The sequence below is a fragment of the Arachis hypogaea genome, chromosome 1, assembly GCF_003086295.3.
Source record: "Arachis hypogaea cultivar Tifrunner chromosome 1, arahy.Tifrunner.gnm2.J5K5, whole genome shotgun sequence".
NCBI lineage: Eukaryota > Viridiplantae > Streptophyta > Magnoliopsida > Fabales > Fabaceae > Arachis > Arachis hypogaea.
Genome location: NC_092036.1, coordinates 56,678,390 through 56,686,456, shown reverse-complemented (window position 1 = coordinate 56,686,456; position 8,067 = coordinate 56,678,390). Strand labels below are relative to the sequence as shown.

General features: G+C 40.5%; 1 non-coding gene across 1 annotated transcript; it reads right to left on the bottom strand.

Moving 5' to 3' along the window:
• Positions 1–4,044: 4,044 nt before the first annotated feature.
• On the bottom strand, positions 4,045–4,152 carry LOC112713447 (small nucleolar RNA R71). Its single transcript, XR_003158424.1, has one exon. It is a non-coding gene; the product is annotated as a small nucleolar RNA R71 (small nucleolar RNA).
• Between the last annotated feature and the right edge of the window lie 3,915 nt (positions 4,153–8,067).

Sequence of the window (8,067 nt, the reverse complement as noted above, 5' to 3'; positions counted from 1 at the left end):
CATTCTTCCAAGCATTTAATCAAACACTTGGAAGGCACAAAAGAAAAGTATAGTCAATCACAACAAGAATGAATTCTAACTACAATTGAATGTAAAGAATTAACAACAACAATCAAGGAAATCACAATTATCATGAATTACCTCAAATTGCATTATTGAAAGAAAATAAAGAGAACAAGAGTATCTCAATTACAAAACCTAGAAACAAAAGAAGAGAAATTACAACAAGAGAATAGGGATAGAGAGAAGAACCAAAGTGTAGCAATCACCAATTGGAGGTAGAAGTAGAAGGAGACTTGAATTAAACCTAGAACTATAAGATCCTAATCTAACCTTAGTTCCTAATCCTAATTCTAGAGAGAAGTGAGAGCTTCTCTCTCTAACTCTAACTACTTCTAAAACTAAACTGATGAGCGGATAATTTGTACGCCTTTTGGCATTGTTTTTAGTATGATCTAGTTAGTTTTTAGTATATTTTTATTAGTTTTTAGTTAAAATTCACTTTTCTGGACTTTACTATGAGTTTGTGTGTTTTTCTGTGATTTCAGGTATTTTCTGGCTGAAATTGAGGGACCTGAGCAAAAATCTGATTCAGAGACTAAAAAGGACTGCAGATGCTGTTGGATTCTGACCTCCCTGCACTCGAAGTGGATTTTCTGGAGCTACAGAAGCCCAATTGGCGCGCTCTCAACGGCTTTGGAAAGTAGACATCCTGGGCTTTCCAGCAATATATGATAGTCTATACTTTGCTCAAGATTTGATGGCCCAAACCGGCGTTCAAAGTCACCTTCAGAATTCCCAGCGTTAAACGCCGGAACTGGCACAAGAATGGGAGTTAAACGCCCAAACTGGCACCAAAGCTGGCGTTTAACTCCAAGAGGAGTCTCTACACGAAAATGCTTCATTGCTCAGCCCAAGCACACACCAAGTGGGCCCGGAAGTGGATTTTTATGTCATTTACTTATCTCTGTAAACCCTAGGCTACTAGTTCTCTATAAGTAGGACCTTTTTCTATTGTATTTTCATCTTTAGATCTTTGGATCATTTTTAGATCTTTTGATCATTGGGAGGCTGGCCTCACGGCCATGCCTAGACCTTGTTCTTATGTATTTTCAATGGTGGAGTTTCTACACACCATAGATTAAGGTGTGGAGCTCTGCTGTACCTCGAGTATTAATGCAATTACTATTGTTCTTCTATTCAATTCCGCTTGTTCTTATTCCAAGATATTCATTCGTACCCAAGAACATGATGAATGTGATGATTATGTGACGCTCATCATCATTCTCACTTATGAACAAGTGACTGACAACCACTTCTGTTCTACAAGCAAACAAGGCTCTAATGTTTATCTCTTGGATTCTTTAACCGGAATCTTCGTGGTATAAGCTAGAACTGATGGCGGCATTCAAGAGAATCCGGAAGGTCTAAACCTTGTCTGTGGTATTCTGAGTAGGATTCAATGATTGAATGACTGTGACGAGCTTCAAACTCCTGAAGGCGGGGCGTTAGTGACAGACGCAAAAGAATCACTGGATTCTATTCCGGCCTGATTGAGAACCGACAGATGGATAGCCGTGCCGTGACAGGGTGCGTTGAACATTTCCACTGAGAGGATGGGAGGTAGCCACTGACAACGGTGAAACCCTTGCATACAGCTTGCCATGGAAAGGAGTAAGAAGGATTGGATGAAGACAGTAGGAAAGCAGAGAGACGGAAGGGACACAGCATCTTCATGCGCTTATCTGAAATTCCCACCAATGAATTACATAAGTATCTCTATCTTTATCTTTATGTTTTATTCGTATATCACCCATATCCATTTGAGTTTGCCTGACTAAGATTTACAAGGTGACCATAGCTTGCTTCATACCAACAATCTCTGTGGGATCGACCCTTACTCGCGTAAGGTTTATTACTTGGACGACCCAGTACACTTGCTGGTTAGTTGTGCGAAGTTGTGTTTATGCCATGGTATTGAACACCAAGTTTTTGGATTCATTACCGGGGATTATTTGAGTTGTGAAAAGTATTGATCACAATTTCGCATATCAAGATTCTGGCTGGCTGTGAAGCCATGTCTAATTTCATTGGACCGAGGTTTCAACTTATCTTCACAAGAGCTTGTTGATTTCTATCAATCTTGCTGTTGGAGCAGTGATCTGCTAACGCTTGGCTGGCCATTGGCCATGTCTAGTGTTTTGGACCGGAGCTTTCTTTGAAAGCTTGGCTGGCTGTGAAGCCATGTCTAATTCCTGGACCGGAGTCTTAGACTAGCATTGTGCTGATTCCTGGAATTCTCATTAAGAATTTTGATACCTTTATTTTCTTTGTCCACTTAATTTTCGAAAATCCAAAAATATTTCTTGTTTGAGTTTAGAGTCTCATTTTAAGTTTGGTGTCAATTGCATGCATTCATGCATGTGTCTTCATTGATCTTCAAGTTGTTCTTGATGATTTCATTGCTCTGATCTTTGAATTCTATTGACTTGAGTGTTTTATGTGTCTCATATGCATTCTCATTTTGTTAGTGTCAGTAGTATACAAACTGCTAAGTTTGGTGTCTTGCATGCATTGTTATTTGATTTTAGTTGAATGTTGATTATTCTTTATTATTAAAAATCCAAAAATATTTTTTAATTTGTGTCTTTTCAAGTCAATAATACAGAGAATTGAAGATTCAGAACACACAGCAGAGGAACTACACAGAAAAAGCTGGGCATTCAAAATGCCCAGTGAAGAAGACAGACTGGCGTTTAACGCCCAAAAGGGTAGAGTTTTGGGCGTTAAACGCCAGAATGTGCACCATTCTGGGCGTTTAACGCCAGGATGGCACAAGAGGGAAGATTTTGTTTTCAAATCATTTTTTTTTAAGTTTTCAAAATCAAATCTTTTTCAAATCAAATCTTTTCAATCAAATCTTTTTCAAAATCAATTTCTTTCTATTTTCAAAGATACTTGCTATCAATTAATGATTTGATTCAACATTTCAAATATGTTGCCTTTTCTGTTGAGAAAGGTCTAATGTATGGATCATATCTTTTCTTGATAGCCAAGTCATCAATTTTTAAAATCAAATCTTTTTAAAAATGTTTTTCAAATCATATCTTCTCAATCACATCTCTTTCAAATCATTCATATCTTTTTAATCACATCTTTTTCAAAATAGTTTTCAATCAAATCTTTTTAATTTCTAATTTCAAAATCTTTTTCAAAAATCACTTGATTTCTTTTCCACTCTTGGTTTTCGAAAATCAATTAGTGTCTTTCAAAATGTCTTCAAAATCCTTTACTTAATTTTCGAATACTACTTCCCTTCTTCTCACATCCTTCTATTTATGGACTAACACTATTCCTTAAATCACAATTCGAACTCCATCTTTCTTGATAAGTTCGAATTTTCTACCTCTATCTTCCATTTTCCTTTTCCACTGACACCTCAAGGAATCTCTATACTGTGACATAGAGGATTCCACATTTTCTTGTTCTCTTCTCTTTCTTATGAGCAGGAGCAAGGACAAAAGCATTCTTGTTGAGGCTGATCCTGAACCTGAAAGGACCTTGAAGCGAAAACTAAGAGAAGCTAAGGCACAACTTTCTGTAGAGGACCTAACAGAAATCTTCAAAGCAGAAGAACCCATGGCAGCCGAAAATAACAACAATGCCAACAATGCAAGGAAGGTGCTGGGTGACTTTACTGCACCTACTCCCGACTTCTATGGGAGAAGCATCTCTATCCCTGCCATTGGAGCAAACAACTTTGAGCTTAAGCCTCAATTAGTTTCTCTAATGCAACAGAATTGCAAGTTCCACGGACTTCCGTTGGAAGATCCTCATCAGTTTTTAGCTGAATTCTTGTAAATCTGTGACACTGTCAAGACTAATGGGGTTGACCCTGAGGTCTACAGACTCATGCTATTCCCTATTGCTGTAAGAGACAGAGCTAGGACATGGTTGGATTCTCAACCTAAAGAAAGCATGAACTCTTGGGAAAAGCTAGTCAATGCCTTCTTGGCAAAGTTCTTTCCACCTCAAAAATTGAGTAAGCTTAGAGTGGAAGTCCAAACCTTCAGACAGAAGGAAGGAGAATCCCTCTATGAAGCTTGGGAAAGATACAAACAATTAATTAGAAAGTGTCCCTCTGATATGCTTTCTGAATGGAGTATCATAGGTATTTTCTATGATGGTCTGTCTGAACTGTCCAAGATGTCTTTGGATAGCTCTGCTGGAGGATCTCTTCATCTGAAGAAGACGCCTACTGAAGCTCAAGAGCTCATTGAAATGGTTGCAAATAACCAATTCATGTACACTTCTGAAAGAAATCCTGTGAACAATGGAACTAGTCAGAAGAAAGGAGTTCTTGAGATTGACACTCTGAATGCCATATTGGCTCAGAACAAAATATTGACTCAACAAGTCAATATGATTTCTCAAAGTCTGTCTGGAATGCAAAATGCACCAAGCAGTACTAAGGAGGCTTCATCTGAAGAAGAAGCTTATGATCCTGAGAACCCTTCAATGGAAGAGGTGAATTACATGGGAGAACCCTATGGAAACACCTATAATCCTTCATGGAGAAATCATCCAAATCTTTCATTGAAGGATCAACAGAGACCTCAACAAGGTTTCAACAACAATAATGGTGGAAGAAACAGGTTTAGCAATAGCAAGCCTTTTCCATCATCTTCTCAGCAACAGACAGAGAGTTCTAAGCAGAACATCTCTGACTTAGCAACCATGGTCTCTGATCTAATCAAAACCACTCAAAGTTTCATGACTGAAACAAGGTCCTCCATTAGAAACTTGGAGGCACAAGTGGGACAGCTGAGCAAGAAAATTACTGAACTCCCTCCTAATACTCTTCCAGGCAATACAGAAGAAAATCCAAAAGGAGAGTGCAAAGCCATCAACATGGCCGAATTTGGAGAGGAGAGAGAGGCAGTGAACGCCACTGAGGAAGACCTCAATGGACGTCCACTGACCTCCAATGAGTTCCCCAATGAGGAATCATGGGAATCTGAGGCTCAAAATGAGACCATAGAGATTCCATTGAATTTACTTCTGCCATTCATGAGCTCTGATGAGTATTCTTCCTCTGAAGAGGATGAGTATGTCACTGAGGAGCAAGTTGCTAAATACCTTGGAGCAATCATGAAGCTAAATGACAAGTTATTTGGAAATGAGACTTGGGGGGATGAACCCCCTTTGCTCACCAAAGAACTGGATGACTTGTCTAGGCAGAAATTACCTCAAAAGAGACAGGATCCTGGGAAGTTTTCAATACCTTGTACCATGGGCACCATGACCTTCAATAAGGCCTTGTGTGACTTAGGGTCAAGTGTAAACCTCATGCCTCTCTCTGTAATGGAGAAGCTAGGGATCTTTGAGGTGCAAGCTGCAAAAATCTCACTAGAGATGGCAAACAATTCAAGAAAACAAGCTTATGGACTTGTAGAGGATGTTCTGGTAAAAGTTGAAGACCATTACATCCCTGCTGATTTCATAGTCCTAGAGACTGGGAAGTGCATGGATGAATCCATCATCCTTGGCAGACCCTTCCTAGCCACAGCAAAGGCTGTGATTGATGTTGGTAGAGGAGAATTGATCATTCAAGTGAATGAAGAATCCTTGGTGTTTAAGGCTCAAGGATATCCCTCTGTCATCATGGAAAGGAAGCATGAAGAGCTTCTCTCAAAACAGAGCCAAACAGGGCCCCCACAGTTAAACTCTAAGTTTGGTGTTGGGAGGCCACAACCAACTTCTAAGTTTGGTGTTGAACCCTCACATTCAAACTCTAAGTTTGGTGTTGGGAGGTTCCAACATTGCTCTGAGTATCTGCGAGGCTCCATGAGAGCCCTCTGTCAAGCTACTGACATTAAAGAAGCGCTTGTTGGGAGGCAACCCAATGTTATATTTTATCTATTTTCTTTTGTTATTTTATGTTTTTGTAGGTTGATGATCATGAGAAGTCACAAAATCAATTGAAAAAGGAAAAACAGAATGAAAAACAGAAAGAAAAACAGCACACCCTGGAGGAGAACCTGCTGGCGTTTAAACGCCAGTAAGGCTAGCAGATGGGCGTTTAACGCCCAGTCTGGCACCATTCTGGGCGTTTAACGCCAGAAAGGGGCACCAGACTGGCGTTAAACGCCAGAAATGGGCACCGGCCCGGCGTTTAACGCCAGAATTGGCTCAAAACGCATTTTTACATGCCATTTGGTGCAGGGATGACTTTTCCTTGACACCTCAGGATCTGTGGACCCCACAGGACCCCCACCTACCCCACTACTCTCCCTCTTCTTCACCCATTCACCAATCACCTCAACACCTCTTCCCCAAAAGCCCTTCACCTATCAAATCCCATCTTTCTCTTCACCACTCACATCCATCCTTCATAAAACCCCACCTACCTCACCATTCAAATTCAAACCACTTTCCCTCCCAAACCCACCCATACATGACCGAACCATAACCCTCCCCCCTCCTATATAAACCCTTCTTCACTCTTTCATTTTCCCACAACCTAAACACTACTTCTCCTCCCTTTGGCCGAACACAAAGCCATATCCATCTCCTCTATTTCTTCTTCTTCTACTCTCTTCTTTCTTCTTTTGCTCGAGGACGAGCAAACCTTTTAAGTTTGGTGTGGTAAAAGCATTTCTTTTTGTTTTTCCATAACCATTTATGGCATCCAAGGCCGGAGAAACCTCTAGAAAGAGGAAAGGGAAGGCAAGAGCTTCCACCTCCGAGTCATGGGAGATGGAGAGATTCATCTCAAGGGTGCATCAAGACCACTTCTATGAAGTTGTGGCCTTGAAGAAGGTGATCCCCGAGGTCCCTTTCAAACTCAAAAAGAGTGAATATCCGGAGATCCGACATGAGATCCGAAGAAGAGGTTGGGAAGTTCTTACCAACCCCATTCAACAAGTCGGAATCTTAATGGTTCAAGAGTTCTATGCCAATGCATGGATCACCAAGAATCATGATCAAAGTGTAAACCCGGATCCAAAGAATTGGCTTACTATGGTTCGGGGGAAATACTTGGATTTTAGTCCGGAAAATGTAAGGTTGGCATTCAACTTGCCCATGATGCAAGGAGATGAACATCCTTACACTAGAAGGGTCAACTTTGATCAAAGGTTGGACCAAGTCCTCACAGTCATTTGTGAAGAGGGCGCCCAATGGAAGAGAGATTCAAGAGGGAAGCCGGTTCAACTGAGAAGGCATGACCTCAAACCCGTGGCTAGAGGATGGTTGGAGTTTATCCAACGCTCGATCATTCCCACTAGCAACCGGTCCGAAGTTACTATAGACCGGGCTATCATGATTCATAGCATCATGACTGGAGAAGAAGTAGAAGTTCATGAGGTTATAGCTCAAGAACTTTATAAGGTGGCGGACAAGTCCTCTACCTTGGCAAGGTTAGCCTTTCCTCACCTCATTTGTCACCTCTGTTATTCGGTTGGAGTTGACATAGAGGGAGACATCCCCATTGATGAGGACAAGCCCATCACTAAGAAGAGGATGGAGCACACAAGAGATCTCACTCATCATGAAATCCCTGAGATGCCTCAAGGGATGCACTTTCCTCCACAAAACTATTGGGAGCAACTAAACACCTCCCTAGGAGAATTGAGTTCCAACATGGGACAACTAAGGGTGGAGCACCAAGGACATTCCATTCTCCTTCATGAAATTAGAGAAGATCAAAGAATCATGAGAGAGGAGCAACAAAGACAAGGAAGAGACATTGAGGAGCTCAAGCACTCCATAGGATCTTCAAGAGGAAGAACAAGCCGCCATCAATAAGGTGGACCCATTCTTTAATTTCCTTGTTCTTTATTTTCCTATTTTTCGAATTTTAGTGCTTATGTTTATCTATGTTTGTGTCTTGTGATCATTAGTGTCTTAGTGTCTATGCCTAAAAACGTTATGAATGTCCTATGAATCCATCACCTTTCTTAAATGAAAAATGTTCTTAATTGAAAAAGAAAAGAATTGCATGAATTTTGAATTTTATAACAGTTTGATTATTTTGATGTGGTGGCAATACTTTTGTTTTCTGAA